Source organism: Callospermophilus lateralis, chromosome 10, assembly GCF_048772815.1.
Source record: "Callospermophilus lateralis isolate mCalLat2 chromosome 10, mCalLat2.hap1, whole genome shotgun sequence".
Classification (NCBI taxonomy): Eukaryota; Metazoa; Chordata; class Mammalia; order Rodentia; family Sciuridae; genus Callospermophilus; species Callospermophilus lateralis.
This window is the reverse complement of record NC_135314.1, coordinates 72,225,492-72,251,884: the sequence shown is the minus strand read 5'-3', so window position 1 is coordinate 72,251,884 and position 26,393 is coordinate 72,225,492. Positions and strand designations below refer to the sequence as shown.

At 36.1% G+C, this 26,393-nt stretch overlaps 1 pseudogene; it reads right to left on the bottom strand.

Moving 5' to 3' along the window:
• Window positions 1–21,853: 21,853 nt before the first annotated feature.
• On the bottom strand, window positions 21,854–22,255 carry LOC143408784 (ubiquitin-conjugating enzyme E2 variant 1-like; annotated as a pseudogene).
• Window positions 22,256–26,393: the final 4,138 nt, after the last annotated feature.

Sequence of the window (26,393 nt, the reverse complement as noted above, 5' to 3'; positions counted from 1 at the left end):
ATGAGCTACCGGACTTTACATATATTTTATGCGTTTCAATCTATTTTGGTCACTATTCTTTTGATGATCAAATTCCCAATTTAAGCCAAATTCCTAACTTAAGCCAATAGTTCTCTTTTTTTTTTTTTTCTGATTTCTTTGATATAAGGCTCTATAAATTCCTTATTTCCTGTTACAAGAAGATATACCAGGTTCATTTTCTGCCATAGGCCTAGCTGGAATCAGTCACTTTACCAGGATTCCTAAAATTCTTTGGTGGGAAATCGTATTTAGAAACCACATGAGTTCTCATTATGACAAAGTCTTTCTGTGGATAGAATCAGAATACACACTTTTAAGTAAAAAAAAAAAAAAAAAAAAATGAGTGTCCAATTCAAATTTAAGTTGCAAATTTTTGTTTAACTTAGCTAAACAAAATGAACATGAAAAAGCACTTCATTTGTGTATCATTCTAATGTGTAATTAGTATACCTTAATTTACTTTTAATGCAAACCCTCTTATTTTGAGCAAAATTAAATCTCTCACATTTTTATGTTCATGGTAAGTTTAGAACTTTTGCTCATTTTATTCTTGGGTTGCTGTATATTTTCCCATTAATTTTAGATACTCCATACTTTTATGTTTTTTGTATTATCCAGGTTTTCCAGAGAAACAGAATTAGCAGGGTTTGTGTGTGTGTGTGTGTGTGTGTGTGTGTGTTTGTGTGTGTGTGTGTGTTTTGATTGTCCCCTTAATATCCACGTGTTAAAGGCTTCATGTTAGGATGACACCATTGGGAGATATTGAAACCTTCCAGGGTTGGGGAGACGGGTGGCTGGTGGGAGGTTCTTACGTCATTGGGGTTATAGAATCCTGGCTCCTTCTTTTCCCTTTTTGGTCCCTGGCTTGTGATACTAACAATTCTGCTCTGTCATACATTCCCATCATGATGTGCTTCCTAACACAGGCTTAAATGTGATGGGGCCAATCAATTATGGACTGAAATCTCTAAAACTAGGAGCTAAAACAAAACTTTTGTTTTTATAAGTTGAGGATCTCAGATATTTTGGACTAATGGAAAATTGATTAGCCAACCATGTATATATAAAGAACACATGTATATATAAAGAAAGAGAGAAAAAGTTATTTTAAGGCATTGGCTCAGGCAGTAGTGGTGACTTGCATGTCTACTAACCATCTATATAGATGGTTAGCAGGCTGGAAATTCAGGAAGGAGTCCAAAATCTATACAACGGAAATTCAGACAAAGTTTCCCTGCTGCAATTTTGAAGCAGAATTGCTCCCCGGCCTTGGTACTGGGGATTGAACCCAGAAGTACTCAACCACTGAGCCTCATCCCCAGAACGTTTAATTTTTTTTTTTAATTTCAAGATAGGGTTTCACTAATTTGCTTATCGCCTTGCTAAATTGCTAAGACTGGCTTTGAACTTGAGATCCTCCTGCCTCACTCTCCTGAACTGCTAGGATTGCTGGTGTGCCCCACTGCATCAGGTCAGAGTTGCTTCTTTTTCAAGAAACCTTGCTCTTTGCTCTTAAGCTATTCAACTTATTGAATGATACCTATCCTCATAATCAAAGGTAATTTCATGGTTAGTGCACTAATTTAAATGTTGATCACATCTAAAGAGTACTTTCACAACAACATTAAAACTGGTATTTCACCACACATTTTCACCTTACTGTATCCAAATTGACACATGAAATTAACCATTACAGATAATAGAGATGTTTCCCCTAACTGGCCAACTATCTTTGATATTGTCCATCTCAAATCTTATATACAATAAGTATTCAAATATTTGTTGAGTTAAATTGTATCTCTTTGCAGATATTATTCATTTTATGGAGCTGAGAACTTTTAAATCAGTTTTCTAAATAATTCAATTGGAATATTACTGATTTGTTTAATATTAATGGTTTAGTGATTACATAAAATGTATTAATAAAAAATACTGTGTAATTTTTATAATCATGGGACTGAAGTAGATGACTAGTTTCTACATATTCACAGAAACATTGAGTTTCTTTAATTTAACAGATATCTCTCACAAAGTATAGGAATTATCCTTTTAGTTCTTTTTTTTTTTTTTTTTTTTTTTTTGGTACCAGGAATTGAACCCAGGGGGCACTTTACCACAGAGCCACATTCCCAGGCCTTCATATGTTTTATTTAGAGACAGAGTATTGCTGAGTTGCTTAGGGCTTTGCTAAATTGCTGAGGCTAGCTTTTAACTTGCAATCCTCCTGCCTCAGCCTCCGGAGCCACTAGTATTACAGGCATGCACCACTATATCTGGTCCCATCCTTTTAATTCTTAAATCAATAAATATATGTTTCTTCTATGGTGAAAGAAAGCCCTTAAAAATCTGAGAAAGAATTCTCACAAAATATTCCCTATATGAATTTTGTCTTCTTAGAACTACACTTAAGCACCTTTATTATTTTTTCTTTTTAGGAAATTTTTTTCTTCCTACTCTAGACTAAGCAGGTAGACACGGTTACCTTCTTACATACCCTGTCTCCTGGCCACAGTGATTAATTGTGATCAAGACAGAATGATCTATGATCTTTCCTGGGACTTTTGACTTGAGAAGAGAGAAAACCAATTTCAGTTCCTCTCTACTACAGGTAATGTAATCATCTAAGTCCATGTACCCTCATGTGTAGAAGTTGATCAGCTGTATAAAAGTGAATAATGCCACCTAAGGAAGAAAGTGAGCCACCAGATAGAGTGGGCTTCCTGGCTTTATTCCAAACCCTGGTTCCACCTACTCCCAAGATGTTCAGACACTCATGTGCTTTACTTAAGCTCCCTTTAAGTAAGAGACTACAGCTTCAGTGTCTCTCACTTGCAAACCAGAGAGTCCAAACACACACATGTGCACATAAGTTATGCGCATCACTCTGGGTTTCCAGAAGAAGTCTATCTTTAAACCCTAATCCATAGACCTCAAATATGAACCTCTATTTAATGTTGCCCTTCCATTCTGTAAACATTAGTCTTTATGTGCTATTTATTCAGGAAAACAATAGCAGTCATAAATGTTTTCACTGATGGCTTTTATTCACTTGATCTCATCCAATCTTATAATTAAGGCAAGTATATGTAATCCTTGTTTTATTTATAAGGGCACTTGGACTGGAGAGGTTAGATAATATTTTATGAAGTGGTACATCTAAAATAACCTGACATTTTTGTCTTAAATCTAGAATTCTTTCTCCTACACTAAAGTTGCCTGTAAGCATTATTGAATCTGTTGGTTTTTCTTTAATTATTATTTTAAGTTACAACTTTGAAATTTGCCTTCAAGTGAATAAATAGAGTTCAAGTGAAACAGGAAAGTATTTGCTGTTAGCAATATAAAAATGCAATAATGGAACATGTACAAAATGTAATTTTTAAAAAAGTTTCAGATTGCTTATTTGCATATCACTTCAGCCCAACTTTTAAATAAATAAACTGTGATGAATAGCAATAGCTTTCTAAAGCACTCTGAAATCAAAAAATCCTTAGGAAAAAAGAACATAGTAATAAAAGTATTATTATAAATAATTAGAAATGCCTGTCACACATCTACCTTCAAAGGTTTGTATAAAATGACTGACACATAATCCACCTGGATTACTTTTGTAGCTTCAGTTTAGTTTCTACAAGAATCTAGTTATCCTGGGGAGAGCAAAACTAGCAAAAGAAAACCAGGGGACAAAACCAGGGTAGGAGGGTTTAGCTCTCCCAGCTCTCTCTCTTTGTAATCCCTTCAATGCAAGCCCATGAATCAGCCTTTGCAAATCTGCATTCCAGAAAAAATGGAGACTGCAGGAAAAATCATTCTCCATATTATCTGTGAGTGGAACAAACTGCTATTCAAAGGTCTTCTCTGGCCAGACACAGGGGCAAATCCACAGCAGAGCTGAAGGAGACACTAGCAGCCTTTGGGGCTGTCCTAGCCAGCCCAGACCCCTACTCTGGTGAAACAGGTTTTCCTTTGAATCAGGAAAATCCATGAATGGCAAATCAAAAATTTTAAAGAAAGGACTCAGTGAAGACAACAGGAGGACTTTATTGTAAATGGTGTCCTAGATTTTGTCCTTTGTGGAAAATGGCATGGTTCTCCCTTTACTCAGCTTACAAAGGCTTCTGTGCTCCTCTCTGGCCAGGACATATGCTTACTGTTCTCTGGGGAGTCTCCAGGTTGTTCAGCAGCTCTGTGGTTTACAGGTCCTCTGAGTGCCCTGGATCTGGTTAACTCTCAATTTCCTCACTTCAGGAATGAGTATTTTCTGTGCTAACAACCCCAACACTTGACAACTTCAAATTAGCTCTTCTGGAGTAGGATGGATTGTGATGACATCCTTCAGCTAACCTGACTCCCCAGCTCTTTGTAATCCCTTCCAGAGCTGATTCAGATGCATGGAGCCCAGTGGGTGCCCAGGAAAAGAATTTATTGGTCAGACCAACACTCTTCCAGAGGGTGACATCAATCATGATGTGACATCTCCTGCCTAGGAATGCTCCCTTTTCTCTATGTCCCACCATCAAGCCCTGAGACTTTGGAATTACACAACTGGAGAAATTTCCATAGCCACTCATTCCTCACTTGCTTCTCCAAAGTTGTGTGAGGGCTAATTGAGGGTAGACTCAAACAACGGAACAAAGAAAAAGTAAACAGCGGAAAGAATAGGAAAATAGACCAAAAAAAGATTATACAGCTTTTGCAAAAGGTATATCTAGAATATAGACTAAGCAATTCTGTGTTTGTAAAAGAGAAAGAATATTTAAAAGCAGGCATTCACTTAAGCATTAATATTCTTTACAAGTATGATTTAACTGTTCCCATTTTATAGCTTAAAGAAATGAGGCTGAACTGATGTATGTCCCATACAGAGAGACCAAAAATATCTACTTCACACTGTGAGGCATGTGCCTTTGCCTTCAAGATCACTCTGCCTCTTTGAGGAACAAGTAAATAACTCACATTATTATTCACTTAAGATCTCATGGTCAACACCTGTGTCAAATAATAGAGATTAAAATGTTAGACAATGCCTTATATCCAGAAAGTAGTTGAAAGTTTCCTGGAAGAAAACCTACAAAGCAACTCTTAAGAGAGTAATTGGCTTTAAAAATAAACACAAATGATGGGACATTTGGGTGTACAATTATAATGATTGGGTTTTTCAGGGCTATGTAAGCATAGAAAATGGCTAGAAATGGTGTAGTGAATGAGTGATCCTGTTTGTGTCCATCTAGGACCATATTGTGAATAGGCTGACAGCATTAGTTGACACTTGATTTGAGTTTCCTCACTTCTCCAGAGATATGGTCAGCTGACTGTGAGCAATAAAGCATTACAATCTGCTAACAGCACATTCCAGAGAACACTTGTGTGGCAATCAACAGGGGCTGCTGTTTGGAACGAGATAACGAGTTTCCATCAATCACTCAGAATAAGAAGTGATGTCTAGAGCTCCAGTCCACTCATTCAAGTGTGGCATCCTCTGTGGAGGCTCTCACAGTGGAAATGTGGAGAAAATGGCAAAAGGCATTGACATTCACTAATCACCTACTCTTTCCTAGATAATTTATATGAATCTCTTACAAGAATGTAATGAGGCAAATATTACTGCTCCATTTTACAGATTGAAAAAAAAAAAAACCTCTTGTGGTGGTCAGTGAGTGGCTATCAAACCCAGGTTGATCTCATTCCAAGATCAGCTGTTGTCATTATACCACACCTGATTCATTATGCATAAGTGTTAGTGCCTAGATTATATATTACCTGGAGGCAGAAAGTGGCATTAGTAGTAGAAAGATGAGGAGGAGTAGCAGCAGAGTCTGGAAGAGGTGAGTCGGTGAGATTTCTATGAACCAGGCATTTTGTAAAGACTGCTTCATTGAATAATCTAAACAAGCCAATGAGGTGAATTTTTAAAATTATGATTCAAGGCATGAAGAATTTATTTCTTTCCACCCCCTTGTGTCTGAAGAGTATCACTATGCGGGGCTCGGGGGAATTAATTGCTTGAACTGGTTTAGGTAGCAGTGGAATAGATATACTGAGGCTGGGCCCTATAGTTGAAATGAGAGAATAGATGTTTTTAAGTAAAATATGCAGCACCAGTGAATCTGTGGAGTTTTCTCCAATTTGGCAAGTCTTGCTTAAGCATGTATCCACTCTGCTGGGTAAAGCTGTCATAGGTGGGTATTGATAGCCATTTGAGTCTCATTTGTTACTACATTCTGAGCTACTCCCATTACCCTGAGAATCTTATTTATTACTCTGAATTATTTCTTCAAGTATTATCTTAGTCCTGTGTATATACTTAAAAATACATTTATCCCTGGGGGGTCATTTTCCAAATAATTAAATTCACTAAGGACAATATATGTATTGCAAACCCCAGGGGATAGTGTGCAGCTATTGTGTACTTATAGAGAGTAAAGAGGTTCCCCTCAATGGTGATCCTCCCTCCAGGGTTCTATCACAGCCTAGATCTTCTGCCATAGTGGCAGCCTTAGATCCTGGCTTTCTTTCCTTTTCAAGCATCTAACATTGAATGGCTATATCTCTTCTAGGCCACTATGTATTTTTTTTCAACTAATATAACATTAGATTTGCCTTTAGTTATATCAATATTACCAGGTTAAAACGACACCACAGGCATATAGTATGATTACTCATATCTGTGGCTTCTGTCCCACTCCAGCAGCTGCCTTCTGCTCAGAGATGGGCTCATTCCCTTTAGGAAAGAACCAGCACCCCTCTGAGATTCAGCCATGAAATCGATTTTTTTCTTCCATTCTCAACTTGCCCCCGAAACAGATGCTGTGCTTAAAAGACAAATTGATCATTTTATTTCAATTGCACAGAGATGATGTTGAAAAAGCGAGCAGACCTTGGGCCATTAGAGCTCAATACTTGGCAGAAAATGATCTGCTTATCAATTAAAATTAGAAATGCAAATCCTCACTGCTTCTAATTGTCATGGTAACAAAGAAAAAACGTACCCCAAAAGATAATAGTGTTGACCACCAAATTCATTCTTATGAAACCATACCTAATGTGATATTTATAAGATTAGTTTTGTCTATTACAATAGAAACCTGCTGGTTGTAATGGCTAATAATTTATATGTATTTTCCTTTGCCACAAGCCATAAGTAAAACGTGATATTCTTCTGTCTCTACCACATGTTTACATGAATCCATTTACTATTATTATCATTTGTGTAATGTAATAATTTCCTCCCTATGATGTTCTTTAAATTTTACAAATAAAATGGTATTTGGACCACTTTCAATGAAGGACAACCAGAAAATCCAAACTCGTTAGAGAAAAAGGAGAGGGGAGGAAAAAAGAAAAAGACTCTCATGATTAAATTTTCACATCTTTTCTGAATTTTATTGCTATTTCCAGTTCACATTGACTCAGTTCCAATTATGTGCCTTACTCTGTGCTTAGACTTATAGTGGAATCAAAGAAACCAAAACAAGGGATTGGCAGGAAGAAAGAGATGTAAAAATGACTATAATAAAAGACCAACCAGGATGAGTAAGAACAAGGCACTTGGAGGATGTTGTCAGAATACAGAAGTAGAAGAGAATATTTTAGACTTACAATGGTGACCGCATTCCTGGAAAAAGAATTGGAGTCTGGTTGTGGAATGAAATTTTGATATGCAGGAGAGGGGAGGCCAGAGTCTCCCGACTAAAGGAAGAGAATGCATGGAATTGCACTTGAAATCAGGCAATGAGTTGGAAGTTTCTAGTTTCTGGAACAGACAAAAAGGGGAGAGAAGTCTGAAGAGTTAGGTTTGGCATATTTTTAAGGCTCTTTTGTTGATGGGATAGGTGGTGAAAGTTGTCACAAACTCAGCTCTTTAGGCACATGTTTTTCACGATGGCTATCCTAATTTACATACCTGCTGAAGAATTCCCTTTCTCCACCTCCTCACCAGCAGTCATTTTCTGTATTTTTGATACTAGCCATTTTAACTGGGGGAAAATTATATCACACTGTGATTTGAATTTGCATTTCCCTGATGATTAATAATGCTGATAATGCTTTGTGTATATATATATGTCATTTGTACATATCCTTTTGAGAAATGTCTTCTTAGATCATTCACTCATTTTTAATCCATTTTTTCTTTTGTTTGTTTTGTTTTTTGTTTGCTGTTTAATTGTTTGAGTACCTTATGTATTCTGAAAGTTAATCCCTTGTCAGTTTGCAAATATTTCCTGCCATACTGAATATGCCTCTTTACTCTGCTGATTTTGTGTACTTTATTGTACAGAAAATTTTAGTTTGGTTTAATCCCATTTGTCAATTTTTGCTTTTGTTGCCTGTACTTTTGAAGTTATAGTTTTTTCTTTTTTATTTACTCTAATTAGTTATACATGACAATAGAATACATTTTGACATGTCCTACATAAATGGAGTATAACTTCTTATTCTTCTGGTTGTACATAGTGTAGAATTACACTGGTCATTTAATCATAAATGCACAGATATGAAGTTATATATGTACATATTTTAAAGTTATATCTTTTAAAATATCTTTGCCCAGACCAAAGTTCTAAAGCATTTCCCCTATGTTTTCTTGTATGTTTCAGATCTTTTCATGTGAGTCTTTGATCCATTTTGAGTTGCTTTTGCATATTGTGAGAGATCTGGATCTAGTTCCTTTCTTCCACATATGGATACCCAGTTTTTCCAGCACCATTCTTTGAAGAGGCTCTCCTTTTACCAATGTTACTTGCTGCCTTTGGTGAAAATCAGTTGACTGTAAATACATGGATTTACTTCTGGGCTCTATGTTTTGTTCCATTGTCTACATGTCTATTTTCAGGCCAGTACCATGCTGTTTGGGTTACTGAGTTTTTAAAAATTTTTTTTTGGTAATTGACAATGGACAGAATGCCTTTATTTTATTTATTTTCATATGGTGATAAGGATCAAACCCAGTGCCTCACATATGCTAGGCAAACACTCTGCCACTGAGCTGCAGCCTGAGCCCAGGTTACTGTATCTTTGTACTGATGTGAAGCCAGGTATTGTGATACCTACAGCTTTGTTCTTGCTCAAGATTGTTAGGGCTATTCAAGGTCTTTTGTGATTCTATATTAATTTTATGATTATTTTTCCAAGTTATATGAAACATGTCATAGGTATCTTGATGGGAATTGCATGCAGTCTCTAAATTTGTTTTGGGCAGTATAAGCATTTTCACAAAATTAATTCTACCAATCCATAAATATAGAATATATTTCCTTTGTGTGCATCCTCTTCAATTTCTTTCATCCATTATAATTTTCATTGTAAGATCATTAACTTTCTTGATTAAATTTTTTCCTAGGTATTTTATTTGTTTATTGATATTGTGAAGAAGACTGCTTCCTTGATTTCTTTCTCAGCAATTAGTGTATAAAAATGTTACTAAATTTTGTACATTGACTTTGTATTCTGCAATTTTATTAAATTTGCTTATCTGTTCCTACAATTTTTTGGTAGTGGGGGCTGTTGAATTTTTTTGAATGCTTTTTCTACCTCTGTTGAGATGGTCATATGTTTTTTATTCTTCATTCTGTTGATATGAATCGAATATATTAAACCATGCTCTTATCCCTTCAATAAACTCCACTGATGCTTAGTGCATAATTATTTGTATGTGCTTTTGGATTCAGTTTTGCTAACATGTTATTGAGAATTTTTGCATCTATGTTCATTGAGGACAATGGTCTGTAGTTTTTGCTGTTGTTGTCATTTTGTGTCTTTGGTCTGGTCAGAGTATTGCTGGCCTTATAAAATGAGTTTGAAAGGGTTCCCTTTATTACTAGGAAATAGATTGAGAAGCTTTTGCAGCTTTTTCTTTAAAAGTTTGGCAAAATTTTGCAGTGAAACCATCCTATACTGTGCTTACTTTGTTGAGAGATTTTGTATTACTGATTGAAACTTGTTACTTGCTATTGGTCTGGTCAGCTTTTTTTTTTTTTAATGTCCTTATCACTCAGTTTTGCAGATTATATAAATGTGTCTATTTTCTCAAAGTTTTCCAATTTGTAGGCATACAGCTGTTTATGAAAGGACATGAGATTCTTTTCTATTTCTGTGGTTTCACTTGTAGTGTCTCATTTTCATCTCTGATTTTATTTGAGTCTTCCCATCTTCCTTCTTTTTTAATTTTTCCCTCTGAGTTAGTTTGGTTAAATGTTCTTCAACTTTATCTTAAAAAAATTGTTTCATTATCTTTCATACTCTTTTACAGCTCTATCTTATTTATTTCTGTTCTAATCTTTGTTATTTATTTATTAATTTTGTATTTACATTTTTCATGCTATTCTAATTGCTTGTGTTGTATCATTGTTTATTTAAAGTCTTTCCTTTTTTATTATTTGTTGTGGGCACTTACTGCTATAAACTTTCCTCTTAGAGCTGTTCTTGCTGTATCCTACAAATTTTGGTAAGTTGTGTTTTCATTTTCCTTAGTTTCCAAAAATGTTTCAAATTATCTTTTGGTTTCCTCATTGCCCCATTGGTCAGTTCAAAAATCATGTTGTTAAATCCACGTATTTGTAAACTTTCTATGATCCTATTGTTGTTGGTTTCTGGTTGTTTTCTGTTGTGGTCAGAGAAGATACTATAATATCATTTTTTTTTTAATTTGCTGAGACTTGTTTTGAGTCCAATATATGGTGTGTCCTAGAGAATGTTTCATAGTACTGATAAGAAGGATGTATATTCTCTAATTATTGGATGAAATGTTCTATAAATGTCTTCTAGGGACATATGAACCCTAGAGTAGTTTGACTCCATTGTTTTGTTGTTGTTGTTGTTGATATTTCATCTGAATTATTTGTCTATTGCTGAATGGGGAGTGCTAAACAAAATCCCCAACTATTATCATATTAGAGTTTGTCTCTCCTTTTTAGAACAATTGCTTGCTTCATGTAATTGAGTTCCCAGCATTGGGTGCATATATATGTACAACTGTTATTTTTTCTTATTGAATTGATATTTTCATCATTACATAAAATATTTTGTCATTATTTTCTCTTTAAAAGTCTTTGAATTAAAATCCATTTTATTTGATATAAGTAGAGCTTCGCCTGCTCACTTTGTGTTCCCATTTACACATTGTATCTTTTTCCATCCCTTTCATTCTATGTGCATCTTTAATGGTAAATTGAGTTTCCTTTGGGCATGATATTTTGGAGCTTTCTTTTTCTTTTTTTTTGCTTGCTTTTTTATTTTCATTCATTCAACCAGTTTATATCTTTTTTTAAAAAAAAAGAGAGAGAGAGAATTTTAATATTTATTTTTTAGTTTTTCGGCAGACACAATCTCTTTGTGGTGCTGAGGACTGAACCCGGGCCGCACGCATGCCAGGTGAGAGCTCTACCACTTGAGCCACATCCCCAGCCCAGTTTATATCTTTTAACTGGGGAGTATAATCAATTTAAATTCAAAGTCATTATTGATAAGTGAAACACAAACCTGACATTCTTTTACATCGTATCTAGTTGTTTTCTTAATTCTTTGTTTCTTTCTTCCTCTATTGTCCTTCTTTGTGGTTTGGTGTCTTTCTGTGTAGATAGGATTTAATAGATGAAGTGTTATAAGGGACTTCAGAGAATGTTGCTTAAAAGAGCTGCTCAAATAGGAAAGATCATTTTCAGCAGTACTTCACAATTCTCTATGTAACTCAACAAGGAGGTGATGTTTGGAAATCTGAGATATCTAGATGATATTGATACCTATATTATATTGATATCCCTCTGACATTGATATCTAGATGATACTGATGAATGACAGCCAGATATTAGAATGGTGAGGCAGAAATATAGGTGCTTGATCTCTGAGAATTCAATAGTGTCATTATAGCAGCTCAAGGATGCCCACCTCCAGATAAAAGCATAAATAAAAGACAATTTCTCTTCTGTTTTTGATGTTGTTATCCTAGCTTAATTAATCTTAACCAATATACCTGGCTTAAAGAATATAGCAAACAGGTTAGTTAATGGAAAAGAATATTGGATTTATATTCACAAAACACAAGTTCCTGTTGCAGGTTTCCCTGACAACTATTATCACTTAGATCAGGGAAAGAAATTTAATCTTCTTGAGAAGCTGTTTCTTCCATTTTTAAATTTGAGAAAATAGTACATTCTTATAAAGCTGTGATAATTAGGTGTAAAACTGCCTATGAAAATGTGTTATAAACTTGAGTATTGGTAGCAATTATAAATTCTTAGAGGAGAAGTCTATGCACAAAAAATGAAGTCTTTGATTCTGCTGGCCTCTTTAAACATTTATAGAAAGCAATCAATCAGTGTCTCAGCATACAATTGACAATTAGAGACCACCTACTATGTGCAATTCAGTATTGGATGCTCTGGTATAAATAAATAAACCATGATACCAGCCACAAATCACTTCTATATAAATGGAAGGGGAAATTTTTAAATAAATTATAACCTAGTCATGAATTACTTCTGTTTATCCTCAAAAATAAACTAAATAATGCAAGTGACAAAAAGTAATTGTTTTCTTTTCACCACAAATGTGTATCTGGTAGCCTTCCTTGCTCTTCACATTAATGAGAAGAGACTGAAAGTCTCCTGAATACTTTGAGAGTAGTTTTATGCAGAAAAGATTTCAAACCACATTTTAGAGTGAATTTGGCTAAATTTCATCCCCAGGCTCCTCTACAGCAAGGATAAAATATTTTGTTGATAATACTTAGAAAAAGGAAACTAGAGATTAACAAAAAGGAAGTAAGATGAATGGCAAAGCTATTGCGTTACTCTCTTACAAGAAATAAAATTAGAAGACAAGGGAGAAATAGTACCAAAACTTTAGACCTGTGCTTCTGCATTTGTGGGGAATAAAAGGATAGGTTGAAATTTTTCTAACAGTCTGATAATCATTAGTAGTATTTATGATTAATTCTGCATTTCCATCTTCTGCACATCTAGCATAATGTGCTTTGTAGAAGGGCAATGAGGTCTGAGGAGACTATGTATGTCACTATTGAGCTGATTTCAATTATTGTTACCAGACCCCCCATAACACTTTCCCTCAGCCACTATCATCACCAATGTTCAGAATGATGATTGTGTCATCAGACTAAATTCTGGAGAGTGGGGAAAAACCCAAATTTCCAGATGACCCATGATTTACATAGAGAATAAGCAAGAAATACATTGTGATTTTTCTCCATCACTGAGATTTGTTTCTATTCCTTTCTTACTGCAACATAATCTAGCTTTTGATCTGTGTAATATTAGAAAGTTTGCCATACTGTGCCATGGAGAAGCCATAGTAAAAATAGGGCTTTAAACTATATACTTAAGATGGAGTTATAAGAGACATACATAACTGGATAACCATAGAAATTTGTTCTACTACTTATGTAAAGTTAAAAGTTCAATAGAAAAAATATAGTGGGAGATAATAATGTGATGCCTTTTGACTTCTCAGAGAAATGGAGCATATGGAAGTTGTAGCCTATGCTGAGAAAATGGTGAGGCTACAATCAAATACTAAATTTCACTGTACCTTATATTGGGGGAAAAATAGGACAAGGAAGAAATATACTAAAAATTGAAGGTAGAAGGGGTGAGAAATGCCAAAGCCAAGAAGGCTAGAAAAGTTGGGTGCTAGAAGCATGGGAAAATTATGTGATTTTTGTATGGATTTGAAAAGTGTGGAACTGAGATGTCTAATTTGAAATTATATTAAGTAAGTTTGTAAAGCATGCAAATGCAACTCTTCCCTTTTTCCTACAAAATCCTCACTGCATCTTCCAAAGTAAATACTATTTCCATGAAACCTTAGAAACCACTATAGGTTTAGCTGAAACATTAGGTCTCACTTACAAATAGGTGTAGGGTAAAACTATTAGGTTCCCAGAGAGTCAAGGAAGAATTGATGAACAAAACACCTTTTCTTCTATTTCAAGCATTCAAGTTAGTCTGTGTTCCAAGAATCAAAATGAGGCTGCAAAAATGAGTCAACAGACTTATAACTAAAAAGTGATCAAAACTATGGGAGAATTTATTTATTTAACATTTTAACCATTTAATTTTTTATTTGTTCTTTATAGATATATATGACAGTATAGTGTATTTTGACATGTTATACGTACATGGAGTATAACTTATTCTAATGAGGATCCCATTCTTGTGGTTGTACATTATGTGGAGTTACACTGGTTGTGAATTCATATATGAACGTAGGAAAGTTATGTCCAATTAATTCCACTGTTTTTCCTATTCCCATCCCCCCTCCCTTCCCTTGTCTAATCCAATGCACTTCACTCCCAACCCCTACCTTATTGTGTGTTAGTATCTGTATGTCATCAAGAACATTTGGCCTTTGGATTTAGGGATTGAGTTTTTTCACTTAGCATGATAGCTTCCAGTTCCAGCAAATGTCATAATTTCACTCTTCTTTATGGCTAAGTAATATTTATGGGAGAATTTATGACAATTATTTTTTACAGTTTTCAAATACATTTTTGAAAAAAATGGGTTGTTCTTTAGAAGTCAATAACATTTTTTAAAATATACAAGATTGGGGCTGGGATTGTGGCTAAGTGGTAGAGCGCTCGCCTAGCACTGGCGGGACCCAGGTGCACCACATAAAAAATAAAGGCATTGTGTTATGTCCATCTACAAAAAAGATTCATATTCTCTCTCTCTCTCTCTCTCTCTCTCTCTCTCTCTCTCTCAAAAAAAAAAAAATTGTAGGTGTGGAAATTAGAATTCCTTAAAATAAATAAATATATATAAGATTCTCCTAATTAATTTTTTTCCACAGCATGTTAAGGGAACATTATTCTCAGGAAGATATTTGGGATTAAAATAATTTTTTAAAAACTGAGAAGTACACACATATGTATCTCTTCTTTTCATTAAATATATATTATATATATATGGCAAACAATATATATACAAGAATGAACTTGCTCTTAATAAGAACTCTCACAAACAAAAGAGGGCCCCAAACCAGTGGCCAATAATGGTAAGGAGGGTAGCCAGATAGGAGAACACTTCACTTCTACCATCTCTCTCATTTAATCAGTGTCCCCACTTTTTATATTAAATATTAGAATTCGAGATAAATGTTCATAATTTTTTAAGTAAAATACTCAAAATTTTAGTTCTTTTGGGAAAGCTTAAATACTTCTCTAGGTAATCTCTTATTTAAAAAATCATAATCAACAATATCTAACCCAATTCCAAATTTAAAATACTTGTCTGTCTTGTCTCTTCTGAATTATTTCCCTGGTTAGTTCCTTTCATACTGTTTTTTCCGTTCAGTTTTACTTCTCATGAATTTCCCTTCATTGTACTCTCAAGACAACTGCAGCTTTGCCACATTGACCCCTTATGCTTAGAACATCTGGCATTTATTTTCACTTCTGTATTTTTCTTTCTTATATACTGATGGGGTTTCATTTCAAATTTTGTTTTTAGTTTGTTATTCTAAGCTTTGTATTCTCCACCATTGGTTAAAAACACCCTGATTCCTCCAACCTTGGGAGAGATCTATGAATTTTTCAAAATCAAGTAACTTGACTTCAATTGCCCATCTTCGACTACAGAAACAAACCAATTAAATATTATCTTAAAAGTAAAAATTAATTACCAGTCAGTTTTTGTGTGTATTGTGTTCCAAATCAGAGCTCCAAGAAGGGATTCTATCCTATTTCAAATACAAATAATTCAAATATAAACATTAAAATATAAACAATTCCCATTTTATGATATCTCTGCCAAGGAGAAGTAGTAGTCTCTTTCCAGAAAGGATCACATATTACAAATCATCTAGGAGGGCAGGCCAACTTGTCTCCTAATTTTTATTTCCTCAGTCAAGCTGTCACAGACATACGTCTCACAGAAGCAACAATGTGGGATGAGAAGAAAGAGGACCATGTATCCTATGTAAGAGTGCTATACTGATCACTTGTTTATGCAGATTTCTTTTGCCTTTAGGACATGCTCATGCCCAGTCTTCTATACACCACTGTCATTGAGTAATGGGTGGCTGCTGCATGTGCCCAAATATGGCCTCGCGGAATAGAGCACACTCAGTGTAAGATGAGTAGTTCTATTTCCTGGTCATTTGTCCTGTGTTGGGGTTTATCGATCATTAACCTATATACATTTGTCTTCTTGGGTATTTTGCATATTATTCTCACCAGGTCCAATAAGCTGAATGTCTTTAGTAGACAAGTGGAATGTGCTGTGGAAATGTGACCTGGTCAAAATCCCCATGAACTGACTTGGGTTAGAGAACTAGAAAGTGAACGTAAAGGTTAATAGGTTGTGAAAAATGATACTGTTGGCTCCTTCATGTGAAAGACATTTGATTTTATAATCTTGACTTACTGAGATTTAAAAGAATCATTCTTCAATTCAACTATTTGCTATGAGTTGCTAAAGGCTTTGTTGATTTGCTTCAGTCCAGTATCCATATTTGATAAAGCTGGTTTGATAGAATCACTATCTGTGAGATAGTCCAATATCACTAAGAACTATCTAGTTTTTCAATAGTGCAAAAGGGAATTAAATGAGCCAAAAGGAATAACAAAAGAAAGGAATAACACAGTAGTTTCCCAGAAATGCTGTAACCAAGCACAACAAATTGGGCTAAAAGTACAAATTTACCACCTTACAGTTCTATAGGCCTGAAGCTCAAACTCAAGAACCCATTAGGGCCCTGCTTCTCCAAAGCCTAAGAAAACATCTTCCTTGCCTCTTCTCAAGCACCTGGTAGTGGTCTCTGTCCTTGGCTTTTCTTAACTGGCAGTTGTGCCACACCAGTGGCTACTTGGCTTGTCACAAGATGTTCTTCCTCTGAGTTTCTGTGTCTGAACATGGTATTTTTTTCTCTCTGCATCTCTTTCTTCTTATAGCAACACTAGTCGTGTTAGATTTGGGTTCCATCTCACACCAATCTGATTTTACCTTAAATTAGCTAATTGTATCTAAAATGACCCTGTTTCCCAAATAAGGTCCCATTCTGAGATACTGGGACTTAAAACATCAACATATATTTTGGAGGGATGCAAGTTAAACAATAGCACCACCCTCACATCTTTTCAAAACTTTCACATTGATACTTATTTGTTCAATTCCTTCAAAGTTTCAGTATTGGGTTTGAGAAAAAGGATAGTTTCAAAGACAGAACATACTCCTTTTTGGGGGGAGGGGGAGTACCAGGGATTGAATCCAGAGGCACTTAAACACTAAGTCACATCCCCAGCTCTTTTAAAAAATATTTTATTTAGAGACATGGTCTCACTGAGTTGCTTAGGTCTCACTAATTTGCTGAGGCTGACTTTGAACTCACAATCCTCCTGCCTCAGTCTTCCAAGCCTCTGGGATTACAGATGTGTGCCACTGCACTCAGCTGTACTCCCTTTTTATTTTATTAGCTTTGACTTTACTGATCAGGAAGCAGATAATTAGGATTCTGCTACTTACAGCTTAGGTGTATACCAACTATGCATTCAGAGATAACAAAAATAACCTAAGTGTGCATTTGCAAACTCACAAAGTCTGTTTTGATGTGGACTCAGCTTGAAGTTTCATTTAACTTCTGACCACACACCTAAGTCCCCTATCTGATTTATCTCATGATGACACACTAGTTCCAGAGCCAGTGCCTAAGGCGTTGCTCTTTCCTAATGAACAGTACTTGGTAAATTGCGGTAGGACTTTCTGGGGAAAGCCATAGTGAAACTGCTATTACAAACTTGTGGCAATGTCAAGGAGGACACATTATCTTTTAACTAAAATGTGCACAGATAAGCTGATCTAGAATTGCAACAGGTCTGGGTAGTGGGTGAGAAGCAGTAGTCATTATAGTGATAGCAATCCATATTAAGTATACACAAACCAGTTTTTGTTTTAATTTGTACACAAATTTGCAGGGCAACAGTATTCTCTATCTTAAGCCATTGCCATTTATTCCTAATTATCAGAATACTTTGATTATCCCTCTGGACTTGATTTTTTTAAAAAATATTTAATTGATTTTATTTTTTAAATATATGACAGTAGAGTACATTAAAATTCTTATTACACATATAGAGCCCAATTTTTTATATCTCTGTATATAACATATGTTCACACCAATTCATGTCTTCATACATGTTCTTCGGATAATGATGTCTATCACATTCCACCATCATTGTTAACCTTCTTCCCCCACTCTTCCCCTCCCACCCCTCTGCCCTATCTAGAGTTGTCTATTCCTCACATGCTCCCCCTCCCTACCCCAAGATATAAAGTGGGCTTGATTTCTATTGCAGCAGTTATGTTTACATAACTCCAGGACTGTCATTTGCCCTCTATCTACCAGGAACAGTAGAGGGTAGGGACTAAGAGAAAAGAGATGGGGATTCATACAGAGATAGGGCGGGAATTTGAGAGAAATTGAAAGAGAGTGAGAGATCAAGATATCAAGGAATTTAAAAAAAAGACTAAAAGAAGATAGGTAGGAGGAAGAGAGGGAGGCAGGGAAGGAAGGAAGAAGAAAAGAACAGAAAGGGCATTTATATGAATTTGTATGCAGGTGGAGAGAGATTTTCCCTGACATTTTCTCTCTAGCCTACTTGTGACTTCACTGATAAGGGCAGCCCCCCAAAAGGGTCAAGAAAAATGTAAAGCATTTCCAATTCTGTTTTCCTCTTTGTTATCACATAATGACCCTCACTAGTCGCACTAGGTTTAAAGTGACCACAGAGTTTGATCCTTCCTTTGGTCTTTTGAGAATAAAATGAACAATCAATGAAAAAAAAAAAGACATCAAGGAATTGACATCTATGATTGTGGGACTGGTGAGTCTGAAATCTGTAGGGCAGGCTTACAGATTGAAATTCTCAGACAAGAGGCAACTCTGCATTCCTCAGTTGGGATTTCTCCTTCCCCACAGATACCTTAATTTTGCCTTTAAAGTTTTCAACAGATTGGACAAGGCTTGCGCTGATTACCAAGGATAATCTTAATGAGCTATAGTTGTAACCCCATCTGAAAAAAAATACCTTCGCATCAACACCAAGATTAGTGTTTGACTAACTATTAGTCACATGACACTATTACAGTCTTCTTTCTTGGATCCATCAACTCTATGAAATACGTCAGGACACTTAAATGACAGCACTTCCTATCTTGATGCTGGTCCATCAGGGATGACTTCTGCAGAACTCTATGGTAATGGGATTCTTCTCTTCTCCATGATTTTCTGGGGACTGTGCTCTCTGGGTCTTCTCATAGACATAGTTATGGGTTGGAGAAGTATTTTGCAGAAAATAAATCTGTTTCATTATTTCTTACTCTATAAATACTTGTATTGCTCTTTCTACAATGCAAATATTGGAAGGTTGACATCTTCCATAAAAGACAATCTTGAGTCAGAAGACTTTCATTTGCTAGAGCTGGCACACTAAACAACACATCTCTGGAGAAGGTACACACACTAGTAAATTTTACCAAGTCCAATGGTTTGGTCCTTCTTCCCAAACTTAGGACTTCAGGACTCCATTCTCACATGTTATTTTTATTTTTTTTCTAAAAGAAGGAATAAAATATTAAAATTTTTTACTGTCGACTATCCCATCTCATGTAAGATTTTGGTTTTTTGTTCCCTGGACACGTTGAGATCTGGTTATATATCAAGAAACAATGACCTAAATTTAGAGGCAGGATCACAAAGTTGGTTACTGATTGCAGGGTAACTACTTTACAGGAGGACTCACAGAATCTTCAAAGAAAGAACAAACCAGCCTCAGGAGCCAGCTAGCTGCCTCTGCTAGCATGGGAGGATTAATGCTATTTTAAAAAATATTAATTCACACTTTTTATTATATTAAAATCAGGCAACTGTCTGACAATACAAAGCCTTGCCTTAGCTTTTTCACTACTGTGACTAAAAGATCTACCAGAACAATTTTAAAGGAGGAAAGGATTATTTGGAGGCTCATGGTTTCAGAGCTCTAGTCCATAGGAGGCTGGCTCCAGTCCTTGGGGCTCAAAGTGAGGCTGAACATTATCACAGGAGAAGGTGGCAGAGGGAAGCAGCTCACATTATGGTGATCAGAAAGCAGAGAGAGACTCCACTTGCCAGATACAAATATATACTCTAAGGCCACACCTCAATTCCCACCTCTTTCAGCTTCACCCTACCACTTTAATTACCACTCAGTTAATCCCTGTCAGGGGATTAAGTCACTGATTGTGTTAAGAGTCTTACAATTCAATCATTTCTCCTCTAAACCTTCTTGCATTGTCCCACACTTGAGGTTTTGGGGAACACCCCTCATCCAAACCACAACAAGGCTACTTAGGGAATACTGTTATACTTTACTTACAGGATGTTAAATCCTTAGAACTAAGGTTTTCCTGGAAAAAGATTAATGGGAACATGGATTGCTTTTCAGACTTGATAGTAGCTACTTCAAAAGGTAGTTTTACACAAATACTAAATAACCCTCAGCACACCATGAATTGCCTTTGTCTCAGTATGCATCCACATTTCAGCATTTAGTGGTCCTGAACAGGAAGTGGGAAGATGCATCAGTGTGCCAGGAGGCTAGGCCCGTTTATTCTGGGATAGGCTGTGTGCATACCAGGCTCCTCTTCAGTCCTTGCTGAGCATGTGGGAAGCAGTGGCACTAAAACCCAGAGTCTTTGCCAAGTCCAGGTTCCTCTGGTTTCAGTTGTTAGATTTCACACTAGACCACATAGTTGGTAGAAGCAATCCAATAAAACCCCGTTCATGCCTTTGCACTGTCTAAAAGCAAAGTTGTTACAAGAAGAGGAAATAATCCAGAGGGACCCTGTGTACTTACAAGTACTTACATGTGGCCTCTCTCCAGATCTAGCCAGCAGGGACTATGAGTTCTGGCAGGTCTGTGTAACCCTGGTGACTGCCCTGTTCACCTTGTGAAAACCTGAGCCCAAGAGGCATCAGCCGAGGGTGACTGAGTGGCAGAACCCAGGACCTAATACTCATTTCCAAGTCTGGTACCGAGTAAATGTATGCGTTTCCAAAATTAATGGAAAGAGATCGGAGACTTTCCAACCTTCTGGCCAAAGCAAGGAAGGGTGGTATAGAATTGTAGGACAAGGGATTTGAGCAGGAGGGAAAACACAACACCCCTTGATAAAGGTGGGGGAGAAGAGAGTAGGGGAAAACCCTGAATTCCTCACTGAAGGCCATTTTCAGAGAAGGCAGAGGTTACCAATTTATACTGCAGCCAAGGATAGGAGTGGAAAAGAACAGGGCATGATGATGGCTTGGAAGGGGCATCATTTAGGACTTAACAGAGAAACCAGGCTGCAGGCAAAGCACTCCCCACACCCAGCAGTAGTCCCCATGTTGTGACATGAAACCTTTACTCTACTATAGCAAGTCTCCGACTGGAGGGCTGTCCCAGGGCTGGTGCAGGCAAGAGAGTTGGGGGAGAAGGCAGAATCCCCAGGCCAAGTAATCAGCAGCCAGGTGATTGTGTGATGCATCTTTTCACAGATGAGTTAGATGTGCCCCAATGGTCATGATGGGAATCAACTTAAATAGACTTTCTTGATCACAGAAGTTTAACTACACGGAAAGTGGTTACACTTGACAGGATGATTTGTAATAGCACAACTTACATATTTCAAATGGACAAAAAAATTGGTATCATTTACAGTATCTTAAGATAAATTGCCCTTGAATGGGAGTTTCCTTTCCAGTACTTTGAGATCTACAAGATGTATCGAGAAAATTTACTATGGTGGAAAATGAAGACTGCTTAAATGGAACAGGGATGAGGACCTGTGGTTTTACTTTTTGATTAATTACTGTACCACTGTCCTTCCAGGAGTTTCATATTTTCTTCAGACATCATTAAGCACTGCAGCTCTTGCAGAACAACTTTGTGCTATGTGAATTCTGCCATTTTGCTAGTACTGATACGGATTTTGGGTCCACCACTCCATTAGAATTATTAGCTCCATTCATATTAATTTTTGTTTTAAATCTTACAAAGAGAGGTATTTTAAGGCTGTATATTGTGTTTTCATAAATTTTTCTTGGAGGCCCAATTATTGTCCCTGTCCATCTTGTGTTATGTCTTTGTCATCTTCTATACCACAGCTAATGTGCCATCTCCTACTCCTTTCTGGCCTTCTTTGAATTCTTCCAGCAGTCAGAAGTTGCCAGGGACCTTTATTCCCAAACCCGTGGTGGCTGCCATCTTGTGTTGCTGTCTGATTAATGAGGTTTAGAAAACCAGAGAAATCAAAATCTTTTGAATCCACCCAAGTATGTTCACTTCAACTGTGAGAACCCATGTCTTTGCACAGTTATTACATAAGGGACCTAATAAGGATAAACATCCATTTATATGATGTTTCACAAACTTACATGATCGGACTTTGCCTTTGAATTTTATCTGTATCATCTTAGTACAAAAACATTTTAGAGAAATCATAAAAACACCTGATCCTTTATAATACCTCAAGCTAAGAATTTAAAACTTTGATTTCATTGCTTTCTGTGTTTCTCCCTCCTTTTTTTATCCTCCTCTTCCTCTTCCATCTCCTTCTTCTTCCCTCCTCTCTTCCCCCATCTCACCTACTTTCTCCCTCACTTCATTCTTCTTCCTTTCTTTCCTTCTTCCTTTCTCCCCTTTCCACTTATTCTCTTCCTCATCATCACCCATTTTCTTCTTTCTCTTTTATTTGTTCCCCTTCCTTCCTCTCCCCCTGCTCTTTCTTTTATATCAGGTATAAATACAAGCTACCAGTGTGTGTATTTCTCTCTGTCCTTGTAAAGACTGATTTTAGAAACTATCATTCTAACAACACCCAGCCTTTATTTCAGCTGAAAATGTATGATAATTTAAGACTTTCTTTGGTCATTTTGTACGATTTATTTTGTGTATTCCATTTTCTTGTGGAACTAAATCACTACTGTCTTTAGTCCAAACCATGTCAGACAATTCCAGATGCTCAGTCTTAAAAAGTGTAAACTTCTTGCTCCAAATATTTTATGACTATTAGAAACAGAAACCATTAGCTATATGCAGAAGAAAAAAATTAATCTAGATAATTAGATGGTAATAAAATCATAGAAAGGCCTTAAAGTACATGTTTTAGGCTTAGATTATAGAAATTATTTCTAGATATTTACAGGACGGACTCAGAAGAACCTTTTTCACTGCAGATCAGTACTAGAATTAAGTTCAAAAATACCCTGCAGCGTCAGATAGCCAGAAACAAGAAACCATTATGAAAACTGGCTCTTAACACTGGAAGGAAGATATTGGAAGTTGGAATATTGCTTTAGGAAAATCTCATTTTTCCACAAACTCTGGCTGTCTTAAAACTTCCAGATCTTAATGGAAGTCCATCTAATGGGTGGAATTACCATAAATAATTTGTTAAAAGGAGCTCTGGGAAGTAGAGATTTAATCTTTCAAATCTTACTGAAAGGCGATAGATTGGGGGTTGAGTGAATCATTCCACAATTTTTATCAAAAGTAAAATTTATGATGTGTAGACTTGCCTCATGAAGTTATTCTGCTAAGGACTTGTCTTGTTTGTTGTGATGCCTATGTGGGACTGTTGTGCGATTGATGTCCTACAATTTTTCATATAAGTTATGGGATGCCTGGCCTTCAGTCTGATAGTGTTCCAGTTCAATCTGTGCTCAGCAAGTATAGGGCAGCAGATTGGAGAAAGAATAGCTGCTCTTCTTCAGAGCACTGAGGTCATCCTCAGAGGCTTTGCTGCTATATATAGCTCTGAGAAGTGATTAGCCAAGATAGACTTCCATTTTGCATAAGTAGGAATATTACCCTTAGATCTTGCACATTGACTACCTGTACCTCAATATATAGCAACCTTCTTGCAGGATATTAAGATAGTTTTCAGACTTTGAAGACTTCTGCATTAGTAGGGTAATAAAACAGCTTTCTGGAGGGAAAAGCATCTTAACTTGCAGCATTTTGTTTTTGGAATTGAAATTCTCTATGCCTGGCCAATTTTTAGGTATCAACAGGATACCACTGAAAAATGGAAGTGGAATGCACAAGAAACTCTTGGGAATCACCAGCAGTATGCTGTTCACTAGTCCTCTGGGTCTCTAGTACAGTGGATGATATGTTCTTTTAGCCACAGCTTTGTCTCACCCTGGTGGATAAGTTGTATAGGTATACCCCCTGAGAGCAGCCCTGAAGAGAAAGGATTGGGAAGCTAGGAGGTGCTTTATCTAGTCTTTTATCTTCTTATGAAAAGAAATAAAGGGGGTGTGTCAGTCGGGGATTCCTAAACTGGATAATTGGGCATATTTAGAAAGCTGGTAAGTATATAACTGATTATTAGTCTAGAACCATGATTCTTTCTCAGAACCTGTATCAGTTTGTTACTGATATTCATGAGCATGATTATCTGATTTATGTCTCTCTATGTTAGATTCATGAGTTTGAATCCTATATGCTTTTGCTCATTGTTGTATTCTCAAGACATGGTAATTTTAAGATAAACATTGAACAATGAATGAACAAATAATATTGCATACCAATTTATTGATTCAACTCTATGCCCATACATTGCTCACAGATATTCCTGGGTTATATCATAGTGAAATAACTAAATTATCCTTCTTCTTTGTGAGCAATATTCAAATGTAGATGCACATTCAATTTGCTTTCTTAAATAGGTAAATATATGCCATTTAAATCTTCCTTACAAGTCAAATGCTTTTGTATCCCTCTACTTTGGGTATTGTACAATCAAATTCTAAATGCAAGGAAATCTACCTTAGATCTCAATAAAATAATATTTCTGCCTTCTATTTATTATAAAGGCTTTCATATTATTCACATCTAAGAACAGTAAACCCTCCAAAATGGGACACATGAATCATACTGAGCTTATTATTATTAAGATGAATCAGAAGTTTTTGTGTAATTCTTCAGTTGTAGAAAGAAACAGAGATGCTTCCCAGTGAGATACTGAACTTGAGATGAAATCTTCTTCTTTGATGACTTTATGTCCCATTCTTAATCAACCTGCTCATTTCATATCTACAACTAAGATCAGTTGTTCATTCAAATACATAAAACCACATTCTCTGAAGTCCTCCTTGCCTATCTTATATTGTTATCATATGTAGAGGGCTGTGAATTTCTTCAAGGGAGATGGGAAGGAAAAATAACAAAATGATATCTGAAAATTAATTTCAAAAAAATATAGTAAAAAGAGTCAAAAGTCATAAAGAACAAAGAGCTGCTGCTGATTTTTTAAAAATTTTCAACTTCATCATTTCATCATGATGTGAAGATTCTAGGTAAAATTCCTCCAAGTATTTTTTGGAAAAAGAAATTAACCTTATAAACTAAATTCAAGCAATGACTCAGTTTGTTGACTCAACAATATTTCTTGTGTTAATGTCCCCTACCAAAAACAACAGCAATTGATTAAGAAACTTTTAGATTGTAGAAAAAGTTATGGTAAACAGGTAAATTTACAAAAGGGTTAGCCTCAGAGGAAGACTAAGTTAACTTAGTCTAGATCTCTACTGGATGAGAGTAATAGTATTAGAAGAGGGGCTAAATTATTTCATTTATAAATGTCTCTCCTATACTAAAATCTACACACACACACACACACACACACACACACATACTATTTTAGTCAGTTTTTGCATTGCTATGACCAAAATACACAGCAAGAAGAACTTAAAGAAAGAAAGTTTATTGGGGCCTCACAGTTTCAAAAGTCTCAGTCAATAGAGGTCACCTCCATTTTTCTGGGTTCAAGTTGAGTTAGCATATAATGGGGAAGGGTCCAGCAGAGGAAAGATGCTTATCTCTGACAGGGTCAGTAAGCAGACAGAAGAAGGGGAAAGAGGCTGCAGAGAAAATGAACACTTCCATGACATACCTTCAGTGACTCACCTCTCCCAGCCACGCACCACCTGCCTACAGTTACCCCACAATCAGTCCATTGAAACTAAAATGGCATGAATAGATTAGAGCTCTCATCATCTAACAATTTCACCTCTGAACATCCTTGCATTAACAAAAACTTTTGGGGGACGGCTCATTTCCAAACCATAATAATATTTCCCTGGTCCCCAAAAGCTCATGTCTGTCTCCCAGTGCGAATGTATTCAGTTCATCTCCAAGAAACCCAAGAGTCTTAACAATTTTAGCATTGTCCAAGTTCAAAGTCTTCTCTAGGACCCAAGGCAAACTCTTAGCTGTGAGCCCCTATAAATACCAAAAAACAAATTACCTATGTCCAATATACAGTGTCATAGAGTAAAGATTCTCATTTCAAAATTGAGGCATAGTGGCATCGAAAGAAAGAACAGGCCAAAGCACG